Here is a 26,498-nt window from a genome sequence, read left to right on the forward strand (position 1 = left end):
TGTATCGTGATACACTGCAGAGCTATAGCGCGTCTTTATGTGAAAACAGCAGTGTCTGAGAGAATGGAAAGTGAATAAAAAAACAAAAACAAAGCTAACCTTTACAAATATAAATTACACCGGCTATTACAGACTGAAATCAAATGTATCTTTTTATTCTAAAATAGTAAAAATAAGAGCAGTTCACTTCTCAAAAGGGAGTCGTGCAGGATTGAACTCGTGACCTTTTGATTCCCAGTCAGCAACTGATACTGCTGGGCCACGGGGCCGTTGTAGTAAACGAGTGTCAATGTCGCACACTAAGGCGGCTTTTTTTTTTTTTCTGCAGTTATATTTTTGAATAAAAGCGTACTTATTCTGTTATATTTGTACCTTTCGTGAAAGTGTTTCTTTGATATTTGGACTTCAGGCTTCATACATTATATAGTTTATGCCTACATTTTGTCATTTACTACTAGAATATGAAAAACGTTTCTGTTTTAAAAATGTGTTTACACAGATTACTGTAGAAACGGAACACACATGAAATGGGTGTGTTCCAAATAACGATCTATTATTTCCACTCTAAAACTCCACTTCACTCCCAGATAATCAATCAAGGCATGAGCTGGGAGAAGTTCGTGCACGTTCTAAGTCGGTGGGGGATGGAATAGTCGGCTGTTTGCAGCTTGTCTTTATCTGCACATTTAGAAGACAAAAGACGATGGCGGAGAGGTGCGAACAGATTTAAGAAGCGATTTAAGGTGGGACGGATCTACGAGTTTTTTCGTAGGCTCTGGTAATTCTAGTGTTAAGGTAAATTTCACACAAATATTAGAAAGACACATTGACACACAGAAGAGAGTAGAGATTAGCCATTAGGGAATGGTGTTTAGGAGAATAGCATTGATGAACCCAGCCTCTATTCTGGAGCTCAGATAAATCGGTAGGGCTGTCGTCAGGAAAGGCATCTGGGTGTAAAAAATCACACTAAAACCTATAAAATGTCAATGCCACAGAGATGAACAGGAGGAAAAAGAAGATGAATAGCATTGTTGAGCTGTGTTAGTTCCGAGATATCAGGAGTCATTCTCTTTTCTTGTTAATGTGATAAGTGTTTTGAAAAGTCATTATGCACAGTACATGGTAACTGAGCTTATTGGTCCAAATGTCCATTCATGCAGATTTTGTAAGGTTTCACAGAAGAGAGAAATGGATAATACAGACAAAAGTGTAAACCTGAGGTTTTTGAAAGTTGTGCTCACAATGACAAAAGGAACATAACCAATGTTAAAGGGCATCATATAAGTGAGGTGAATTTCATTAGGTAAACTGACATTATTCAATAAATTAATATGATGAACAAAAAAGGGAGTAACTGGTCTGCAAAATAAACACCCAACAGTAAGCATGTATGAAATGTTAGTGCTAAATAAGTCAGCTAGAAGATGTCAGTTTCTATTTCATTCAATACTTAAAGGCAAATAACATGACTGTAAAGTTTGTATGACATTTCTAGCACCTATTGTTTACCTTGAATGCAAATGATCTTAGTATCCACAAGGTGTCCTTAAGAGCAGGTGACAGTGATGACCTGGATTCATTTGGCAAATTAAAAGTCTCCATATTAGGCTCAAAAATCAGGCTGCACTGGCAATGAGTGGGTATATACATATACACACATTATATTACAGTAATCCCTCCTCCATCGCGGGGGTTGCGTTCCAGAGCCACCCGCGAAATAAGAAAATCCGCGAAATAGAAACCATATGTTTATATGGTTATTTTTATATTGTCATGCTTGGGTCACAGATTTGCGCAGAAACACAGGAGGTTGTAGAGAGACAGGAACATTATTAAAACACTGCAAACAAACATTTGTCTCTTTTTCAAAAGTTTAAACTGTGCTCCATGACAAGACAGAGATGACAGTTCTGTCTCACAATTAAAAGAATGCAAACATATCTTCCTCTTCAAAGGAGTGCGTGTCAGGAGCACAGAATATCACATAGATAGAGAAAACAATCTCTAGCAAACAAATCAGTGGTGCTGTTTGGCTTTTAAGTATGCGAAGCACCGCGGCACAAAGCTGTTGAAGGCGGCAGCTCACACCCCCTCCGTCAGGAGCAGGGAGAGAGAGGGAGAGAGAGAGAGAGATAGAGAGAGACAGAGATAGAGAGAGACAGAGAAAAACAAACATGCAAAAATCAATACGTGCCCTTCGAGCTTTTAAGTATGCGAAGCACCGTGCAGCATGTCGCTTCACTAAGCAGCTGCACAGAAGGTAGCAACGTGAAGATAATCTTTCAGCATTTTTAGATGAGCGTCTGTATCGTCTAGGTGTGCGAACAGCCCCCCTGCTCACACCCCCTACATCAGGATCAGAGAAAGCGCAAGAGAGAGAAAGAGAAAAGTAAGTTGGGTAGCTTCTCAGCCATCTGCCAATAGCATGTTGTATGAAATCAACTGGGCAAACCAACTGAGGAAGCATGTACCAGAAATTAAAAGACCCATTGTCCTCAGAAATCCGCGAACCAGCAAAAAATCCGCGATATATATTTAAATATGCTTACATATAAAATCCGCGATAGAGTGAAGCTGCGAAAGGCGAAGCGCGATATAGCGAGGGATCACTGTATATATATATATATATATTTATTCATAGCATTCGTAGTCTGAATCACAATCTGACTGTTTGGGTGGTTACCTACCAGGTAATGCTTGTGGTTGGTCAGCAAGTCGGCTAACATCCGTTACGGTGCCCTCTTTAAGTTGCAAGAAGCAGATCATATATATATATATATATATATATATATATATATATATATATATATATATATATATATATTGTGAGAGGCGGCCGGCAGTTTATCCCAGCCAACACATCCAGGCCGCTAGATGGAGTCCTCCCTGCAGCATGAAAGTGTCCCGGATTCCCGCAGTGCATCATGGAAGATGGAGTTCGGCTTCACAGCCCTGTTGGGTGCCATGGGTGCCACCGTGTGACGCTGCAGGGAGACACAGGGGATTGTTGTTTCCCGTATAGCCCAGAAGTACTCCCAAGTCACGGGGACGGAAGAACAGAAGCAGTTCCAGGATGAAGAAAAATATAAGTCTTTATCTGACCTGGAAGTGCTATGGAATCACATGGACAGAAGGACAGGGGCACTTCCGGGTCAAGGGCTATTTAAAGGACTATGGGAAACCCAGCAAGCTGAGGCAGAGTTGGGAGGTAGAGTGACGGAGCCGCTGGGAGGAGAGGAGGATTGATTTATTGTATTATTATTATTGATAATTGTGTATTGTGGTGGTGGTGCTTTTGTGCACTTTATAGGAGAAAAATATTAAAAATTCTTCTTAGTGCTTTTTACCTGAGGTCTGGACGTTTTGTCAGTGGGGTTTACAATATGCAAAGTGAGCGAACAAAAGAAAAATCTAAATCAAATCAATATTTGGTGTTACTACCTTTTGCCTTCAAACCAGCATCAATTCTTATAGGTACACTTGCATAAAGTCAGGGATTTTGTAGGATTATAGTCAGGTGTATGATCAACCAATTATACCAAACAGGTGCTAATGATCATCAATGTCAACGTAGGTTGAAACACAGTCATTAACTGAAACAGAAACAGCTGTGTAGGAGGCTTAAAACTGGGTTAAGAACAGCCAAACTCTGCTACCAAGGTGTGGTTGTGGAAGACAGTTTCATGTCATGGCAAGATTGAGCACAGCAACAAGACACAAGGTAGTTATACTGCATCAGCAAGGTCTCTCCCAGACAAAGATTTCAAAGCAGACTGGGGTTTCAAGATGTGCTGTTCAAGCTCTTTTGAAGAAGCACAAAGAAACGGGCAATGTTGAGGATCGTAGACGCAGTGGTCGGCCAAGGAAACTTAGTGCAGCAGATTAATGCGACTGCGAGAATGAAAAGTGAATTTAAAAAAAAAAGCTAACTTTTACCAGTATCATAAGTTACACCGGCTGTTACAGACTGAAATCAAATTTATGTTGTTATTCTAAAATTGTAAGAATAAGAGCAGGTCACTTCTCAAAGTGGAGCCGTGCGGGATCAAACTCACCACCCTCTGATTCCCAGTCAGGAGCTGATACCATTACGCCACCACGGCAGTTGTAGTAAGAGTGTCAATATGGCATGCTAACACGGCTTTTTTTTTTTGTGCAGTTATATTTTTGAATAAAAGCGCACGTGTTCTCTTATTTGTACCTTTTGTGAAAGTGTTTCTTTGATATATGGACTTCAGGCTTCATACGTTATATAGTTTATGCCTACATTTTGTCATTTACTATTAGAATATGAAAAACGTTTCTGTTTTAAAAATGTGTTTGCACAGACTACTATAGAAACGGAACACACATGAAATGCGTGTATTCCAAATAACGCTATACAGTATTATTTCCACTCTAAAACTCCACTTCAATCCCAGATACTGTAATCAAATCAAGGCAAGGCATGAGCTAGGAGAAGTTCGTTCTAAGTCGGTGGGGGGATGGAATACCTGGCTGCTAGTAGCTTGTGTTTATCAGCACATTTAGATGACAAAAGACTCTGGCGGAGATGTGCAAACGGATTTAAGACGCGATTTAAGGTGGGACGCATTTACGAGTTTTTTCGTAGGCTCTGGTAATTCTAGTGTTAAAGACACATCAAGCTTATTACCCTTCGAAATTGGAAGATGTCCAGCAGTGCCATCAGCTCAGAACTGGCAGAAACCAGTGGGACCCAGGTACACCCATCTACTGTCCGGAGAAGTCTGGCCAGAAGTGGTCTTCATGGAAGAGTTGCAGCCAAAAAGCCGTACCTCTGACGTGGAAACAAGGCCAAGCGACTCAAGTATGCACAAAAACATAGGAACAGGAGGTGCAGAAAAATGGCAGCAGGTGCTCTGAACTGATGAGTCAAAATTCGAAATATATTATTATTTAATATGTTTGTTCGTCGAAGGGCTGGAGAGCAGTACAATAATAAGTGTCTGCAGGCAACAGTGAAGCATGGTGGAGGTTCCTTGAACGTTTGGGGCTGCATTGCTGCAAATGGAGTTGGAGATTTGGTCAGGATTAATGGTGTTCTCAATGCTGAGAAATACAGGCAGATACTTACCCATCATGCAATACCATCAGGGAGACGTATGATTGGCCCCAAATTTATTCTGCATCAGGACAATGACCCCAAACATACAGCCAAAGTCATTAAGAACTATCTTCAGCGTAACGAAGAACAAGAAGTCCTGGAAGTGATGGTATGGCCTCCACAGAGCCCTGATCTCAACATCATCGAGTGTCTCTGGGATTACATGAAGAGACAGAAGGATGTGAGGAAGCCTACATCCACAGAAGATCTGTGGTTAGTTCTCCAAGATGTTTGGAACAACCTACCAGCCGAGTTCCTTCAAAACCTGAGGGCAAGTGTACCTAGAAGAATTGATGCTGTTTTGAAGGCAAAGGGTGGTCACACCAAATGTTGAAGATTAACACTTCCATTTTTGAAAGCATTCTTTGTTTACAGCATTTTTTCACACCTGCCTAAAACTTTCACACAGTACTGTATATATCCATCCATCCACCCATTTTCCAACCTGCTGAATCCGAACACAGGGTCACGGGGGTCTGCTGGAGCCAAACCTAGCCAACACAGGGCACAAGGCAGGAAACTATCCTGGGCAGGGTGCCAACCCACCGCAGCACTGTATATATATATATATATATATATATATATATATATATATATATATATATATATATATATATATATACTTATATATATATATATATATATATATATATATATATATATATATATATATATATATATATATATATATATATATATATATATATATATATATATATATATATATATATATATATACATATACAGGGCGGCACGGTGGCACAGTGGTAGCACTGCTGCCTCGCAGTTAGGAGACCCGGGTTCGCTTCCCGGGTCCACCCTGCGTGGAGTTTGCATGTTCTCCCCGTGTCTGCGTGGGTTTCCTCCGGGCACTCCGGTTTCCTCCCACAGTCCAAAGACATGCAGGTTAGGTGGATTGGTGATTCTAAATTGGCCCTAGTGTGTGCTTGGTGTATGGGTGTGTTTGTGTGTGTCCTGCGGTGGGTTGGCACCCTGCCCGGGATTGGTTCCCTGCCTTGTGCCCTGTGTTGGCTGGGATTGGCTCCAGCAGACCCCCGTGACCCTGTGTTCGGATTCAGCGGGTTGGAAAATGGATGGATGGATGGATATATATATATATATATATATATATATATATATATATATATATATACACATATATATATATATATATATATATATATATATACATACATATACACACATATATATATGACGTTTTTTGTTTATGTGTGTGTTGTCCTTTATTTTATGTGTTTAAATAAACAAACTAGGAACTATGAAATACATAATACATTGAGTATAAGCACAAAACTGAACAGAGAATAAAATGTATTGTTCAAGATTAGAAATATAATACTCTAGGTAGTCCCAAAGTGAAGTGAAAATTATCAGCTGCTTGACAGTAGATATGGTCATGTTGGTGTAGCAGAAGAAAAGTAAATGGGTAGAAAGCTTGAGCAGTCCCTGATGCTCTGTGACCAGGAGTGTTTTCAAGAGACTTAATACTAAATAACTGATTTTACACCTCAAATCTCAAGTTTTCAGCAAGTGTCTTATCATTACATTGACTCAAAAAGTGGCTTGCTCAGCTTATTTTCTGCTTTGAATTATATTCCCCAGTTACAGTAAGTTAGCAAATTACCTGAGGCTAAAACAAGCAAAATTAAACAGTAAACCAAAGGTTTAAGTGGCAATATAACAACTTCCTGGTGTGAAAAACACACATTTCAAAGCAACACATGGCAAGTTTTGAAGGCTTTTCTTTAAGAAAAGACAGCTCTAGACCACCACAGAGAATATTATACACAATATGCTGTAATTAGCAACACTTACAAAATGGTTTTGCTATTGCGCTACTTTTTTATACCATAAAGCAAATGAAAACATTTTGAAATTCTTTACTAACTATAGAACACATTATTTACATTGCTTTATATTGCTCTTTAAAATATATTTAACCATATTTGATACATAAATGAACAGAGAGACAAAGAGAGATCATGTATTAGGAATTACATCACAACTCCAGTCTATAGAACTCATAAATGTAGCAAACGATTTTTCTTATCTATTAATTTAAAAATTACTGCACATCTCAAGTCTGAAGTCACCCTTTGTGGATAAGAAGTTTAAATGCTGCTTCAAATACAAAGTTTTTAGAATGCACAAAAACCTACGACTTTTGATTAAGTGGGCTTACACATGTGTCATATAGATTAAACATTTATATTTTGGGAAAAAAAATAAGAGGCAATCCTTTCAACTCATCCTACCTCTTCTGTTCCCAATTTGGTGATTCTACTCCAGCTTTGATGGGAGCTGTAACCCGTTTCAAAAGTATTCACTACAAACAGACACCAATTCACAAGATGAATTCTCATGCATGCACAAGGCCAATTCTGGACAACATTTCCATAGTAAAGGCCATTTTCATTGCCAACCATTTGCTGGTGATCAAACCAAATAAGCTAAATGAATTCAGGTTTTGCCTTTGGTTTATATACTTTATTATGTTTCTTCCTAAGGATCTTCAGTAATCCTCCAAAGAATGTCTCTACAATTTCAAGGATCTTTCTGAGCTCTTTTTACACATTGCTCAAACCAGAGGTAAGGTTGTTTTTAGGGCTCAGTGTGCAAAAATGCAAATGGTGTAATTGATCACTGAAATCAGAGTTAAAAACGGAATATTCAATTCAATGCCAACACAGGAAGAACAGGCCAGACCCACAAGACGGCCAATGAGGCAGAATTTGAAACCCTAAGACTTCTGGAGAAATGAGACAGCGACACCAACCACTCATAATTTTATTTTATGTACAGTGGTGTGAAAAACTATTTGCCCCCTTCCTGATTTCTTATTCTTTTGCATGTTTGTCACACAAAATGTTTCTGATCATCAAACACATTTAACCATTAGTCAAATATAACACAAGTAAACACAAAATGCAGTTTTTAAATGATGGTTTTTATTATTTAGGGAGAAAAAAAATCCAAACCTACATGGCCCTGTGTGAAAAAGTAATTGCCCCCTTGTTAAAAAAATAACCTAACTGTGGTGTATCACACCTGAGTTCAATTTCCGTAGCCACCCCCAGGCCTGATTACTGCCACACCTGTTTCAATCAAGAAATCACTTAAATAGGAGCTGTCTGACACAGAGAAGTAGACCAAAAGCACCTCAAAAGCTAGACATCATGCCAAGATCCAAAGAAATTCAGGAACAAATGAGAACAGAAGTAATTGAGATCTATCAGTCTGGTAAAGGTTATAAAGCCATTTCTAAAGCTTTGGGACTCCAGCGAACCACAGTGAGAGCCATTATCCACAAATGGCAAAAACATGGAACAGTGGTGAACCTTCCCAGGAGTGGCCGGCCGACCAAAATTACCCCAAGAGTGCAGAGACGACTCATCCGAGAGGTCACAAAAGACCCCAGGACAACGTCTAAAGAACTGCAGGCCTCACTTGCCTCAATTAAGGTCAGTGTTCATGACTCCACCATAAGAAAGAGACTGGGCAAAAACGGCCTGCATGGCATATTTCCAAGACGCAAACCACTGTTAAGCAAAAAGAACATTAGGGCTCGTCTCAATTTTGCTAAGAAACATCTCAATGATTGCCAAGACTTTTGGGAAAATACCTTGTGGACTGATGAGACAAAAGTTGAACTTTTTGGAAGGCAAATGTCCCGTTACATCTGGCGTAAAAGGAACACAGCATTTCAGAAAAAGAACATCATACCAACAGTAAAATATGGTGGTGGTAGTGTGATGGTCTGGGGTTGTTTTGCTGCTTCAGGACCTGGAAGGCTTGCTGTGATAGATGGAACCATGAATTCTACTGTCTACCAAAAAATCCTGAAGGAAAATGTCTGGCCATCTGTTCGTCAACTCAAGCTGAAGCGATCTTGGGTGCTGCAACAGGACAATGACCCAAAACACACCAGCAAATCCACCTCTGAATGGCTGAAGAAAAACAAAATGAAGACTTTGGAGTGGCCTAGTCAAAGTCCTGACCTGAATCCAATTGAGATGCTATGGCATGACCTTAAAAAGGCGGTTCATGCTAGAAAACCCTCAAATAAAGCTGAATTACAACAGTTTTGCAAAGATGAGTGGGCCAAAAATCCTCCAGAGCGCTGTAAAAGACTTATTGCAAGTTATCGCAAACGCTTGATTGCAGTTATTGCTGCTAAGGGTGGCCCAACCAGTTATTAGGTTCAGGGGGCAATTACTTTTTCACACATGGCCATGTAGGTTTGGATTTTTTTTTCTCCCTAAATAATAAAAACCACCATTTACAAACTGCATTTTGTGTTTACTTGTGTTATATTTGACTAATGGTTAAATGTGTTTGATGATCAGAAACATTTTGTGTGACAAACATGCAAAAGAATAAGAAATCAGGAAGGGGGCAAATAGTTTTTCACACCACTGTATGTATGTATTGATGTACATTTTTTTAAAATCTTTTTTTACCCAGAGGTTTTCTAATTTTGGGGAGAAACAATGACGACAGATAATGCTTATTATTGCTGTGAATGTACTGTAGTACTAAGCTTTTTGTGCTCTGTTTTTAAATAGTTTTCTTGATTGCTTATTACATTTTTACTTTCTTTTAAAAATACTCGAATTATATATGCATATGCATTGTTTTTTTCCCTGTGTCACCATATAAATATATCTACTATACCTGCATCAATTAATACTACTACTACTACTACTACTAATAATCACTTAAATTGCCTTTTGTTCAGGCATTTTAACCTAATTACAGCTGAATCTTATTATATGTAGATAAATTGGTGTCAATTAAAATCAAATACATTAATAATTGCTTGAATTATTAAATTATTCTATACTCTGCAAAACCTAATAATGTAATAAGTCCACTATTACCACATTTTCACACACTGACACACATTGCAGTCAAAAGAACAATGTGAAAGCTGTATTTTACTTTATGCAAAACCTCGGGGAATGTTTTCATCTGATGAGTAATGGAGCAAACACAGCTAAGCTTTAGAAATAATGAGGAAACAGTGATGAAGGACTGGAAATGTAAATGGGACCCAGGCAGAAAACTCATCTCCAGTCAATAATTGAATGAGAATAACTGTTGAGAAATGAGGACTCGGACCAGATAGGAAATTCTTTTGAACAATGGAGTGTCACAATGAATTCTAATTTCTGTTCAGCAGCACTGGGGCTCTCTTTGCTGCTTCAGCATCTGCCCTGTTTTGTTTTCTCTGTTTGTTTTTAATTCACCTCATAGCAGGAGCCGTGCTGCCAGGCTTGTGGATGGCAGTTTTTACCGCACGAGGCTGAGTTATGGGGATTCTTGAACATCTGACAGGGACCATTATTCAAGCAGTGGCAAACTACCTTGGAGGTACTTCACGCTAGCAATATGCTATTTATTTCATAGGCCATTCTATAAAAATACAAGTTTATTTAACTCACAATGAATCTGAGATAAACAGAAGTGTAAGTAATCGAAAGTTACGGCTGGGTAAGTATAAGGGGAGACCATTACAGATGACTAACCACCTGTTGAAAAGCTGGCATGCATGGTGATTTGTGCTGCTCGTCAGATCATGTTCAACTTGGAGATACCACCCTCATAATGCCTGCTCAAATGTGCTTATGAGGTGACATACTGCCAGCCATCTATTAATACTTTAGATAATACTTTCTCAGTTGATAAAACTGCACAAAAAAGTTTAGTGAAATTATTTGTGCATCAATAGAAAAGCAGTGAATTAACTGTAGTATAACAGAAGGCCGTATTGGGATTTAAAAAAAAATCTACTTATTTATTGTTAAGCAATAGGCTATCACCAATCAGTAATAATAATAATAATTGCAATGTGCTACAGAATATGGGCACAAAGTTACTGCGGATTGTCCCTACCCTTGATCACATACTAAATAAAGATGCACAAAGCCATGTTCAGCAGCAACTCAGGCCTAACATAATGGGCCATAAACTGTGTGATTAAAGAAAAAGGGCCTTCCAAACAGAGAGGCATATAATTCAAAGTATACAAAATTAAGTACACTTGGTTAAAAGCTGGTGCCATGGTGCCCCTACTTTCCTCTCTTGTCGGGTAGAACTTCAGAATTTCTATGATACAGTGACCGGATTTCTCTTTTTGTACATTTTGATAAAAACACACTAGTAAAAAACAAGCTAAAGTGCACACAGTGCTGAAATGAATTCTTTTCTCTGTGAAAATACCATTTGATTCTTATCAACCAAATAAACTTAATGAATCATATTTTGTTTCCTTTTGTTTATATACATATTTTGTTATATTTATTCTTAAGGACCTCCAGTATCCCCAAAGGAATGTCTCTGTCCTTTCAAGAATCTTTCTTGGCTCTTCTTATATATTGCTGAGGCCAAATGAGGGAGGGTAAGGGGATTAAGGGCTCAGATGGTAGTTTAAAGAAAAAGGTAAGTGTGCAAAAGTAAAAATGGTGTAGCTGATCGATCAAATCAGTCAAACCAGTTAAAAGAGCCTGACTTATATAGGCTTGGTGAGAAAAATGTAAAGAAACGGAAGACTCTATTGGGTTTAGTGTTGCTGAATGTATGAGTTAAACACGGAATATTCAATTCCATGCCATTAAGGAATCTTTGAGAATTACATTTGGCTTTGCAGTCTCAAAAAGTGGCAATAACAAGAAAGTGCTTCTTCAACCAATAAAATGGAGAAAATGGTAAAAGAAGCACTGTCAAAAACAGAATCTGTTTAAAAACAGAACATATGCAAACATGATTACTGTTTAGCATTTGGTGACAAATACATCATGGGACTATTTTAAAGACAAATATATAGTATATGGAAATGGAACAAATCCTCTCTGTGTTAAAAGAACCTAGAAAGCCAACATTGCCTCTCACCACCTCATTATAGGCAAAATAAATCCTCTGTTCCAACCTCTAACTGCAGCAGTATGCACCGCTACCTGTGTTCGCCTAATCAAATCTTTTTAGCTCTATTCTTTTGACAGTTTTTTGAGCACTAACAGCTGAGATAAACACTTAAGCATTAGGAAGGTGATGCAGTTAGTGCTTTCCAAATGATACTGAAGCAATAGGCAGACAGCAAGCCAGCTCCCTAAATCACTGCCGCGTTACACATATAAACGACTGAACAGTTTAAGTAAAGGAAGCTTACACTGTTCAGAATTCAACTGACGCATGTAAAAAAAAACATCAAGTTTGTAATCCATTCTCACAATGCAGTCAGGCACTCTTTGGTGATAAATTAACATTTTACCCAAAGCTAATCATATGGCACAAATGTGTTACAAAATGGCTTTCAATTTTCTCAGCAAGCAACAGCACCAAAGCCTAAAATCAAACCATGCTTTATGTGAAAACTTTTCCATTTTGTAACACTATTCACACAAGAAGTTGTTACTGTAAGTTATAAAAATAGAGCTCTGTATTTTTTTTATTTTTATCTACAACTATGTATGTATTCTGCCACACAGAGAAGGAAAAAACTTGAATGGCCATACATCATCTACAGGGTTCTCCATGTTGTTGTACCTGTGCAGTTACATACAATAAAGAGAAATGAAACTAGGACAACTAAAACTGGCACATTCCAAAATTGTGAAATGATATCTATCAATCTGGAAAATTGCTGGTTGAAATCCTGTTACTGCCACAAGGGGTACTACTCCATCGGGCTCTTGAGTGAGGCTCTGAACCTGAAAATAGCTCCTTGGTGTTGTACAATGGATGACATTGCGCTCTGACCCCCAAAGGTCATGCGAAAAGAAAATTTCTCCTCTGGGATTAACAAAGTTTATCAAAAGTTAAAAAAAAAATTATATATATATATATATATACACACACAAAAAAACACATACCATTCTCAAAACTGTTTAATATATGGGGCCAAAACCTACCCACACTCACACCCACAAGCACACACGGTGGGCCAATTTAGCGTTAAAAAGAATGCTAATTAATAGGAATGTGTGGTTGATTAAGTTTTAGCAATAGTGTTGTCTCTATGTATATTCATTCTTTATTCCCACTTGTTACTTTCATTTTTATTTCTTTAACATTAATCATTATATAATTTCTGTCATGTGTCTTTTGTTTTGATGCATTATTAATTCTTATTTTAATTACTGCTCTTCTTGCCTTTCAGTGGGTGCTACAATTTTGAGGCTACAGTCTTGGCATTGTAGTGCACCCTTTGTGTTTGCATAGTTCCTTTACAAAAGGCAGCAGCAAACACAGCAAAGCTTGGTCACTTGAAAGAAAGACTTTGTTAGAGGGTAGCACTCAAACAAGAAAGAAAGAAAGAAAGAAAGAAAGAAAGAAAGAAAGAAAGAAAGAAAGAAAGAAAGAAAGAAAGAAAGTAAGAAAGAAAGAAAGAAAGAAAGAAAGAAAGAAAGAAAGAAAGAAAGAAAGAAAGAAAGAAAGAAAGAATTTGGCTTTGATTCATGTTGTTTCATGACTAATTTTCATTCAGTCCTAATAAAGATACATGACAGTATGTTAACAGTTTCACTATGCTGGCTTTGCAGATGTTCCTGGATAGTCTTCTGCCTACTCTCAAATAGATACATAGATACTTTATTAATCCCATGGGGAAATTCACATACTCCAGCAGCAACATCTCTCTATTATAAAAAGAAATCCTGTCCCCTGTCCAGGATGCATTTCACTGCGTGTTGTCCTGTATAACTATGCATGTGACAATTAAAGAATCTTGAGAATTTCAAAAACGGAGTTTACCGCACATGCATTTATTGGTTACTTTGTTCATGTATATATATTTATCTGTCTGCTTATTTAAAAACCTAAATTTAACCCAGGAGTCAAAAACGTTCTGTCTAGCCCATGTACAAAAACCTAGACAAAAGCTGGGGTATCACCTTGGTAAACCCATGTACTTTTGGAACTGTGAGAGTAAAATAGCACGATTTTACAGACAGGAGTCCAATGCAGAACTCTACTTACTTTGTTACTTTGTAAAAAAAATTATTAAATGCTGATGATGTAGATCGTTTTGTCTATGCTGAAATTCCAAACAGAGAAACCTATCCTGACCTCATTAAACAGATTCAGCATATTGGGACTCGCAAGATTAAAAATATTGTTTTTACAGAAGTTCTGAAATAAAAGTGAAACTAATGAAATAGCAACAATTCAAAGAAATAACAATCTTAAAAGTGTGTATCCGGAAAACCAAATACGGGGGTTGGCAAGCGAAGCGAGCAGGGGGCGAAGCCCCCTAGTACTGATAAAAAACAATATTAAATTAAAGAGTGATAATGGAAGACCCTTTGCAATCTCTGTTGCTCAAATACTTCTTTTCCCAGGGACTTTAGAAAGCCTTTCAGCGAGAACATCAGCCCAACTAAGTTCGACAATCCTATAAACCTAATTCCTCAAAAACAACACCAAGACAGGTTTTGAACATTGCTAGAGTATTACTATCCACCACACTGGTTGGTAACTTATTCCACATGTTTGTAATTCTCTGTATGAGGAAAAACTTCCTAACATTTGTATGAAATTTACTTAACAAATTTCCAACTGTGCTCAAGAGTTGTTGTTGAACTCATTTTAAAGTAACAGCCTGCCTCCACTGTACAATTTTTTTCATAATTACCATGTTGCCTCTGTTTGCTTTAATATATGCTTCCACATGCTGATATATAAATTGCCCAGTACGAGTGGGTGTGGACACAAGTGTGTACAAGTGGGCCATGAAATGAGCTAATATGTAATTTGTTCGCTACTTTGAACCGGATGACATCAGGACTGGTTTTAGACCTTACTGACCCTGTAATAGAAGGAGCAGAGAGAGTGGATGGGTGAACACTTTCAATGTGACTAATCAGTTTCATTGGCTATATTTGAAAACAATAAGTGAGGAATACTATGATGTTTCATTAATTCACATACATCTTGTTCTGCTTTATGGGCGGGTGAACACCGAGAGTTGCACCTATAATTTGAAGATAAATAATTACAGTAGAAGAACTTTCTCATTTTTAAAATCCTCTACTAATTCATTAGCAAAAAATACTTTGCAATCATTGTTATATGCAATGAACTAAGCTCATCAATAGGACATGTTGATTTCATGAAGATCCTTTCTAAACTATAGACAAATTTAAAACAACCTAGTCAAGCTGAAGATACAAACGTAACTCTGGACAATGTATGAGACGGAGCTCAATTTTAATTCCTATCATATACGAATGCCGAATTCAGCAAAGAGATTCATCAGTCGACAGAGTAAACATGGCACATCACGTCAACTACAATGGCTTCTATTTGAGAAGATGAAAATCTATAAATCATTAAGAGACACAACAGAAGCTTTCTTTTTTTCTTTTAAACTATAGTCTATTGAAATCACAATAAAAAATTTAAAAGGTCATCCACCTATTAAGTGTTGCAATATGAGCTATTTTTTTTTTTGCCAGTGTTCGCCCTTTATATTGTACAATCTTCCGTAAATTAATCTCCTAAACCATGAAAAACTATTTTATGCCCCATTCTCATCTGAAGTCATTGCTTTATTACTGAAGCTCAGCTGAATTTTGTTTCTATCAGTTGGTTATTATTGCTCCGGAGGGCATAATGAAATTTTATTCTGCCGCAGTACAACAATAAGAAGAAAGTGTTCCAAAATCAATAAGATATTTAGAGTCTTTGTTGCCATTTGTATCTGTGTGCCTGTAGCTCAGAACAGTAAAGTATGCCTTAAGCACAACCTAATTCATTACCTAAGTGAAATGAAATTTTACTCGTGCTTAAAAGGGGGTGGTGGGGGGCACAAAAAAAAAGAAATAATTTGAAGTTTACAGATAATGCAATCATCTCTCCAAGGGATTCAGATTACAATTGTACACCACATTTGTAGAAGAGGCTCAAACGAGATAATCCAGCGATCACATTAAAAGGGTTTATCGTTAAATCCCATTCTGTGAGTGTTAATATGTAGATTTTAACATGGGTTATGCTGCAGACATCTCTAGGAAAGCAATCTCTCTTTTGCGACAATGGTGCTGAACCACATTCTGTGGAACATCCTAAATTAATAAACACGACGTGGTAATTCTAAAGCCACAATAAAAGAAAAATGTGATCCCATAGTAATAAATAAGAGAAAACAAAATTAAGCATCATTTAATTTCTTTTATCGTTTCTTTACTGTAATTCTGTAAGACTAATCTTATCATCGTAAGTCCTTAGACATTAAATGAAATATGTTTGACAAAGGGAGAGTTTTCTTCTCAAACTGAACAGCAATAAGAAAATGTTGAAATGGAGGCTTGCCAACCTGTTAAGCACTGGCATGTATCATTTAATGATAAACTAGCTGATGTTTGAGAAAGAAGTGGCCTACTGAACAAAAGATTGCAGAGACACCCCTCTGTATTGTACGGACGCAGGCACCAGTGTACACCATCTGTACTTCCTTTAGACACTGAATTCATGAGTGTGGCATTATGATTAAAGATGTAAACTAAAATCACAGTGACAAGTACTATCTCTTATAAGAAAGTAAAAGACTTATTAATTATGAAAGGAGCTACATAAAGAAGAAAGGTGCACTTCACAGAGTGTGTAGACAGCTGCTGCCCACTATACATCTATAAGCAGCCCCTCTGACTTTAGTGAAGTCATGTAATTTCCTTTCCTACCTTCAGGTTAGCATTGAAAGGCTTTAATCTAAGTTTTGTTTCACTTATATATCCATCTCTACACTGTGTTTTATACTGTATATAATACAAGCCAATATCTCTACCACTGGCAGTAAATCTCTGTTGGCCATGTTCAGCATAAATGTCTGCAATGCTCGATTTATTGAAATGTATTTTGTAATGAGTTGCATATTTTTTCATTCCAACAGATGGTGCATTGCAAACATTAGCACTGCTATTGAGAATCTTTAATTAAACACTGCATAAATATATCAACATACCAACACAGACTGGCACTACAACTGTAATGTAATAAACAACAGCCTGCATAGAAACAATACAGGGAATAAAAAGGATGAAAAGGGAAGCACTAATCTCAATCAAGTCTATTAACATTCTGGTGATCTGCTGTCATTAACGTAGCAAAATGACAGCAGGAACAAATTGTGTAAATAAATAACAAATACCATTAACAGCTATAAGGAGGGCATTCCAGGCTTCCAGGACCAGAGTGTTCTCTTTAATTGTCTACATTTTTCTACATAACATTTTCTTTAATTGGCTTATGGTGTCAGTTGTATACATATATCGTTATGTCTCAGTCAAGGTTTATTCCCTGGATTGTGTATATTTACTGTTTCATTGTTATTTTCATTATTTTTAAATTGATCATTTTTCATTTTTGTGAATTATTTTTCATTTTTATTTAATTTCTGTAATGTTTGTGTATTATTTTATTTAAAAGCGTCTTTTTCATTTCTATACATTTCTTGTGTTCTGTGGTTGGAACCCCAAAAGGCAGAGCCACCATAATGTCACAGCTTCCTACATAATCAGGTGAATGAAATGGCTTCCCTCAGGTTGTCATTGGGTGTCATTTGGAGTTTTTAAGTATTTGATTTTCTTTTGTGCATTTTTCTTCTGTTTTTGGCCTCTGATTTTGAGATTGAGAATTAGGACTTGTTGGATCTGGATAGCTTTTTAGGCAAATCCTTTAGCAAATAAAATCTTTATAAGAAAAAAAATGTTGTTTGCCTGTATAGTGTATATCAGGTTAGAAGTTTACCATTACCCCTTCCCTTGAACGGCATTTTTGAAATATCTCTGGACTATTATTACATTTGAACTTTTAAAGACCACCTCTACATTTTTAGGCATGTATAAGCCAAAGTTGGCTGGATGAAGATGTTGGCTGCCTGTTTGGGATGTGGACATTTCTGGGCTGATCTGTGAAGGTCTTTGCATTTGGGGACATTTAATAGGCATTACAATTAACTCAATTACAACAGTCATCTGTTGGAATGAAAAATGTAACATATTAAAATCGTACATGTGACAGACACCTTGGAGTGGCTGCAACAAGAATGAAACCCTTGAGTGAGTGATCATAGGTATCGCAGACTGCAGTTACATTTATATACACATATACATACATACACATATATGTATTTAATTGCAGTCTTAAACAAAAAAACAATGCTCAATAGTGTAAACACATCAACAAAATTAATTGCAATGTAAACTGTTGGCAGCTTATTAAATTGACTCAGCTGTTGGCTTGTCAGATTTGAAGCTCCTTTCTTCAGGTTGTCTCCCAGATAAATGACATCTCCTTCTAGGCAGTCATCTTTTTTGAAGCCCTGTGACCAGAAGTGATGAAGCCAGTTGCACTCACTGGGTGGTTATTTGGGATTGTAGAGAAAGAAATTGACACAATAGTTAACAGAAATCCCCACTTTCAGCCCAGGATGGTATCACATACCTGGGAAGAGTTTTGATAGTGATTGTCATGCAGTGGATCACATTTCAGGCTCAGCCAAAGTATGTAACGCCACTCTAGGAACAGAAGGGGCGCTGTCACTAACTATGTTGTCTCATTTTTTTCCATAATGTTGAGAAGATTCTAAGTGAGGGAAACTGAGTTCACACCTTCCACTCTGATCCCTACAAAGCCTGGGTATTTCCAGAAGATGGCATCTCATTTCAGACCCAGAAAACCACTGGACGGAGCTCCACTAAAACTGGATCCGCTCGAGGAGAGCCATCACGTAATTTAAGCCATGACGGCTACTCTTACTGCTTGTTTTGTTTGAATAACAGATTAAATGGAATAATCTGGTTGAAATCTAAAATTTCCTCTCTGGACTCTGTCGATTTTTCACCCAACTACTAAATATAAATACATATAAATATGAAACATGCTGACCAATGGTTTTAAAATAAAATTTTATGAAATGCTAAGTAACAGTAAACTCTCTGCCTGTTGCTTATAAACAAAAGAATTCTGAACACATACATACCGTTTTCTGGGGGATTATCAATAAGTGGGTTTTCAGAGACTGCGTTTAAATTATAAAAAGCTTTTTTAGCCACCAGGTTGCTGCTCCCTTTTTTTTTTTCCTTTTTTTTTGAATTTCCAAAACAAATCACATCATAAACTTCCAATTAAGACCAAGATCAAGGTTTTTGACCCCATTAGTTTGCGAGTAATCACATAACAGATTTTAACATTTCATATATTAGCCATGGCACGTGTCAAAGACAAGTAATAGAATTATTTCAAAAAAGAAATTTGCTATCTCTTGCCCTACATGTACCTTTAATGCCTTTCCTCTATGTTGTTATTTTCTAAGTGCCTTCTCTTGCCTCCTTTATGGTTTTATACTGTTTCTCTTTAAAGGTGGCCTTCTCAGCATGTCTCCTATGCTTTAATGTGTCTCACATTTGCATGCTCTCTTTCATTGTGTCACCAAAGCCAAACTGGCCAATCAGATTGCTCTGAGGGACTGGACATACAGACCTTAACATTTGATTATACGGATGATATATAGTTACAAACTGACAGAGAGAGGGGGAGATAGAGAAGTGGTGTAGTGGCAAGTACACAGCTGTCTTATTGTGCCAGCATTCTAGGTTTGATTATTATGCTCTCTCCAGTCTGCACAGATTTTTCAACTGGAGCTTCAATTTTCCTTCCACATCCAACTATGTGCATTTTTGGTTAAACACCAAATCCAACTAGTCCAGCGTGTAAGAGAGACATTGGGCCCTCCAATGGACAAGTGCTGTGTCCTGTGTAGGTTCCTGACTTGCCTTGCACTCAATGCTGTGGAGACACACTTGAGAAAATTATGTGGTTTCATAAATAGGAAAAAAAAAATACTGATTATTCTAGTTATTTAAAAAGGCAATTGGATCCAAATTTCACTTTGGTGTTTGGTGCTTATAAAATTGTCGGACTGAAGCATTTGGATTTTTGCATCAGGATTGTTACTGAATATTATCAGTACTTTGTAATAGATCTTTGTGCGCTACCTCCTGGCACTTGATAAACAGAGTACTATTCACCACTTTCAAGTAATTATTGCTGAAAATTCTTAAATGTTAGTAGGCCATTCCACACCAATTTTAGTAATGACTGTTTGGATAACTTTGATTAAACAGACCCATACAGATCTCAACTGTCCCAAAATACTTTCCAATAGAAAACTGTTTGCACTCTTGGTTACAGATGTTCCATGATCAAAAGTAATTAGAGACACTTTTCTCATCTCAACTTTTTCTAAGTAAAAAGGGCAAACAGAACAATAAAACTGAACTGATTTTATCGTGGATATAAAAGGAACAAGAGTCACAACCCTAAGTAAAATGTTTAAAAAAATGAGTATGTGATACATTTAATTCCCTTCAATTAGATTATAAATTGTCCAATTCCGAAGGGGCACACTCGCTTTTGATTTTTCAATCTGCATCAGTTAAAAGCTAATCAGGCCAACTGTGCACATTTTTTTTTCTTCATCACTCTTTATTTCTTTATAGGATGGGAATACAGCTAGAGGTTCAAAGCTACATGATTCTTTACCACCAGCGTTTGATTTTTTCACATATATATATATATATATATATATATATATATATATATATATATATATATATATATATATATATATATATATATTTTAACAGTGCTGATTATCCAAGGATCTAATAGAGCATTTACTTTGACCTTCAGCCTACAAAAGACTCTCCAGTGACTTCTTGAATTGTTACCATATTAAACTCTTCAATTTCAGTAAGCAATGGTTTATAGGCAAGAACAATATCTTTATTTCTGGGAATTCTTATGAATCTATTGAACGTAATAGATTTATGCACAAATGTAAAAACAACAAAAAAAAAGTAAAAGAGTATAGCAGTTATATGTAGGGATGAGGCTCACCAATAGGCTTTGAATGGCAATGGCAAAGAATTTTGCTGTGGAGAACAATCTGAACATATTAGTATTTTGCCAGGGCATGTTGACATTTGGATACTCGTGATGCTGACACTTCAGTGCTGCTGAAAGGGGAGCCAGCAACACATTCATGACAAAATCATCACTCAGAATATAAGTTTGCTGTTGCTTTTTTACTCCAAAACTTGAGAAGATTGTTTTGGCATCTTTTTATGGAATCTACACATCTGAGGTCTCAAAGCACACAAAGTTTTTGATTAATTCCATTCCCTTTCAGGATGTTCCTGTAAGACATAGAAGGGAACACACTGGAAAAATGGAAATACCAAAGAAGAAAGCTGTCTCTCCTTCTGCAGGTTTAGGCCAACAGAGATGCAACATGCAGAGAAGTAGTTCAGTGAGTCCCAGTGCCACAGAGCTTGGGAGCAGCTTCTTGAATCAGCATACCTACCATCCATCTTCAGCAGAATTTCAGTCATATGCTATATTTATACATTCTGGTGACTTCACTGATGCGATTGTTTTTAAAAACTCCTCATTTCACTACATAGGAAAATGTGCTAAATTCTATCCAAGAAGGACTGGTAACAAGGCATGTTCATTCAAGGGCTCAAAGGGGTTGATCAGGTAACCTAACTCAGACCTAACCTAACCTAACTCAGAGACCTCAGAAGTACAGAAGGAAAACAAGAGGAACCACAAAAACACAAAACAATGGAAAAATCTGCAAACTTCATACAGACTTTCAGTGGGCCAGGATTTAGAGCCAGACCTCCTGAGCTGTGAGGCAGTGATGTTAATCACTGTGCCATCTAAAAAGTAAAATAATAAAAAAAAAATGTACTGTTTATGATTTTTCTATGATGAGATGGCACCCTATACAAGCCTGGTTTATGCCTTGTGCTCACTGCAAATGTGAATGGTTCAGGCCCCCATCACAATGAACTGGTTTAAGCACATTTGATGTTATATTATTTTTCCACTCCATTTCTCAGAGCACATCACTTCAGGGAATGACTTGACTGTTTCCAGTATCATCGTTTATCTTCTCTTATGGCTAGAAAGCCTTAGAATGTATGGATTATGAAATTCACTGAGCTGTTAATAAACTCTTATAGATCCCAATGTTCTTTTCAGTATTGTTATTGATGACTGGGTGAACCCTTATGGCACCATCACTTTTAAATTAGTCTGGGATGGCTTGTATGAGCTGAATGGCTTATTCCTATCTAAATACACCAATCCCTATTTTCTTCTTTTTGATATTTCAATTAATTTTATTTATTTATTTTTATTAATTTATGTATTTATTTATCTATCTGTCCTCATTATATGACAACTAAGTAAAATGCTGTAGTTGGGGTGGCCGAGGATAGGGCTCTTTTGTTTAATTTTAGCATCTTTTTTTAATTTACACTAATATATATCACATTAAATATAGCATTTAGTATTCAACGGCTTTCCAGAGAGAAACCCATCAAGATTTATGTCTTTATCACCTTTTTGGGTGAAAGGTCTCATCAGGCTAAATCAATGGCAAATGTTTCTGAGCAGTAGGAGATAACGGTCCCTGATCTTGATTATGTGGTGTGGTTACATATACTACATGGTCTGCAGAAATGTGGTTTAAGGCTCATGGGACAGAAATTGATTTTGTTATTCAAGGCCATTAAAGATGTGCGTCTGTTGAACAATTCTGCAGAGTGGGATTTAGAGGCACTACCAAGAGGGGTCCGCAGGGAGTACCCTTCCTTTGATTCCCAGCATTCAATTGCTAAGATGAGAATGAAAGTCAGGAATTTGAAGAATATTTATCCAGTTCTATTATTTGTTTGACACCAGAGTAGCTTGTTATTTATTTATTTTGCTGTAGCTGTCAGCCCTAGTTTAACAGTTTTCAAATCAGTGAACAGCTTATCAACACGTGCCTCTTGTGTGAAGTATCTGAAACCTAAAAACAATGCTAAACTGATTAGTCTACAGTATTTTGTATATTAAAATCAAAAAACAAAACATTTTGAAGGGGTACACAAACACTTGCATGTTGAAGAGCCTTCAGTGAATGGGATGCCAACTCTCTGAGAGGCTCAGAGGGCAGACAGAGCTAAAACAAAGTTTCCACTTTCTAAGCCGTGTTCAGTGTAATCCTACAACCTCTTGGTTTTGTTTGCAGATTAACTTGAGGGCAGAGCTAACTAAGCTAGGATGAGCAAAGGTCCAATATTTCCTGGGACAGTCCAAATGTAGGTTTTAAAGCCTTTTGTTAAAACAATCTGTGAATGTCTCTTGTTTTAGACATGACCACATGGTGTTGCAGTGATTAGTGCTGTTGGTTCATGGACAGTAGGTTGAAGTCCCACACCTACTCATTGTATGAGATGAATCTGCACTAGCTGCATGCGTCTGTGTGGGATATCTTTTTCAGAGAATTTCAGAATTCCTTCCACAAAGACCTGTTTGGAATTCCAAACTGAACATGAGTACGTGTGTGTGCACCCTGTCTGTCCAGGGTTGACTCCTGCCTTTGCTCCCCATGATCCTGAAGGGCATAAAGTGGATTTGAAATTGTTATGGTGATTTCGTGTGGCAGCAAAATTACCTTGTTACACTACATTTAATCACCAATCACATTGTTTTTACTAAGAACCGACAAGATCCAACCAATCACATGTTCTAGGATTACATAACCAAGCTTGCAACCAACAAAAAACCATTTCAAATGTAAAATGCAACCAGGAACAACCAGTCTGGCACATCCAAGGAAGAGCAATGTTTAAATTTTGATTTTCTTAATAACAGTCACACTATCTGTAATAGCACTACCTATGTTAGGCAATAAACTCAAGGTTCTGTAGTTAGTGGTCTATGTTTTCAGAGGTAGTTTGCTTCTTTTTTAATGGTTATACAGTAGTTGGTTTTTTGTGCATAACACATTGTCTGAAGTGCACTAATAATATTCCCTGTAATGACTTGCGTAGCTCTGGGGTCGCTTAGCCATCCTACATTTCAGCAGCGTCACGTGTTAAATTGTGGTTTTAAAAACTACATTATAACCAGATTTAAACAGAAACAAAAAAATATAACATGTATAAATCTCTATAAGCTACCAACCCAAGCACCACCACATTATCCATTCAGCATTTGTTAACAAAGAATCTGGCTTCCTTAAGTTGAACACTTTTCAAACCTCATTCTCAGCAAAGTTTTTATGTATAACCTTTAAGAATCAGAACCATGACACTGTACATTATGAAGCAAAGTAGAATGCAAATGAAAACTAAAATAATTTAACCCAGTCTTACACCAATTGTGGGATTCTGGTTAGGACCTGCAAATGTTTGTGCATCAATTTAATTTTAAAAGCAAAATTAAAAAGAAATAGATAAATAAAATCACTGACGACTGTACGCAGAAATTGACTGACAATTAGAGCTGACAGAATGCCCAACAACGTTTATATCAACATATTAATGACAAAGAATTAGGGAGGAAAAGGTGGGTAATCAAAGTTATAAATAATGGAGCTTCACCTATAGACCCATCATGAAAATAATCTTAAACAGGGACCACAGATTCAACAGGGCCTTCACTAAGAGTTTGCCCTCAGAATATCTCCTGTGAATAAGATTTAAATATACTAAGCTTTAAAATAACAGAAAAGCAAAAAAAAAATTGGATTTCTTTTACACCAACAGCCTTACTACAAATGAAACAAAATCCTATACAGTACTTTTAAATTGTGAGATAAATGCCTTCTTCATTACAGTCATAGCCAGCCTACACAACTAATTTTAAGATCTTTGGAAATGTTGACTTTCATTAAGTGTTTATTTTTTATGAGGTGTTAAAGTCTATTTGGACACATTATCAGATTTTTTTGACACATGTTCTGAGAAAAAGATAAATTACAAAAGTGTAAAAAAAACATCGTGTGATATGTGTGAAATTCTTGAATGTCCGTGCCTTATCGCGTTACATCAAATAATTTTACACTTACTGTACATGCGAGCTGGCTGTCAGCTACAATATGAAGACATTAGGGAATTGTCTTGAAAATTAAATAAACCAATATGACTATACAATTCTAATTTAAATACCTTGCAGTATTAGAAAATGTGAACCAAGATGAGTCAAATATAAAAAAAGCTTATTTAACATATTATATTGTTATTAAATTATTGCAAAAATAAGATGACACAATTTTACATTACAAACTGTTTAGTCTTGGGTGACATGACAGCACAGTGATTAACACTGCTACCTCACAGCTCCAGGAGACGAGACACTAATTCCGTGACAGCTTATTATCTGTGTGAGTTTGCACGTCCTCCTTTGCCTGCACAGAGTGCTTTATGGGTTTGCTGATTTGCCCCCACATCCTAACGAAATTGAATATTAAGATGAAACATATGAATGATTGTGTCCAGTCATGCACTGACACCCTGTCTGTGCAAGGTTGAGCCGTGCCTTGTGCCAAGTGCTGCTGGGTTAGCTAATGGCCTACTTGTCACTGTACTGGATTAAGCCAGTTCAATTGTGGTTGGAAGGACGCAATTATTTAATTTTGTAAATAATTAAAACATACAGTATACTGGAACCTTATCCAAAGTTGGTTCTTGCTTTGCACTAGGTGGTACAGTGGTAGCTCTGCTGCCTCACAGTAAGTAGACCATGGGTTCACGTCCTGGGTCTTCCCTGTGTGGAGAGCGATTTGAGGTGTGAGAAAAGCGCTATATAAATGTAAAGAATAATTATTATTTTTGATACTGGCTAAAAAAAATGGAGGACAAACATTTCCAACATACTTAAAAATGCAAAATCAATTTCTTTGATGATACAAAGGTTTTGTGGATTTATTGAATAAATTATGTGTAATATAAATAGAAAACAGTTTATCTAGTTATGCATTTAACTTTAAAACAGTGTGTAAAAAGAAAAAAATAATAATCAGATTTTGCATAAGTACAGAATGTATAATTTATTCCTACTTTAAATATGATAGTTCTACATTTTCTGAATACCGCAGATAATTCTTTCCAACCCCTGCCCTTCTCTGTCAAAAGCATATACAAATGAAAAAATAACAAATAACATTTATTTATAACATAAGCCATCAAGATGCTAGTTTATCTAGTCTTACTGATCAATAATGTAGACAAGACAATTTTGCGCTATTTTGAAAATACAAAAACCTATAAAGTCCTCTTCATTGATCCAGTATTACAAATGAATTTTCTGCAGATTCATTTGTAGATATGGTGCAAATAGTTGTTAATTGGTTTATAAGAAAATTGAACCAAAGAGGCAATTCACTCAACTGAAGAGTTAAAAGCTTATTTTTAAGTGATTTACCTCTGATTTTTTGCACATTCGTGCATGTTTACTTGCAATCAGTAATTGCCATAACTCATTTAGACCGCTTTGACACCTTTGCCAA

The 26,498-nt window shown here is 36.8% G+C and overlaps 1 protein-coding gene across 2 annotated transcripts in view; it reads right to left on the bottom strand.

Annotated features, from left to right (window-relative positions):
* The window catches only part of ctnna2 (catenin (cadherin-associated protein), alpha 2), a 1,866,011-nt gene that overhangs the window by 1,032,751 nt on the left and 806,762 nt on the right, over window positions 1-26,498 (bottom strand). The window lies entirely within an intron of this gene.

The sequence above is a fragment of the Erpetoichthys calabaricus genome, chromosome 5 (genome assembly GCF_900747795.2).
Source record: "Erpetoichthys calabaricus chromosome 5, fErpCal1.3, whole genome shotgun sequence".
NCBI classification, from domain to species: domain Eukaryota; kingdom Metazoa; phylum Chordata; class Cladistia; order Polypteriformes; family Polypteridae; genus Erpetoichthys; species Erpetoichthys calabaricus.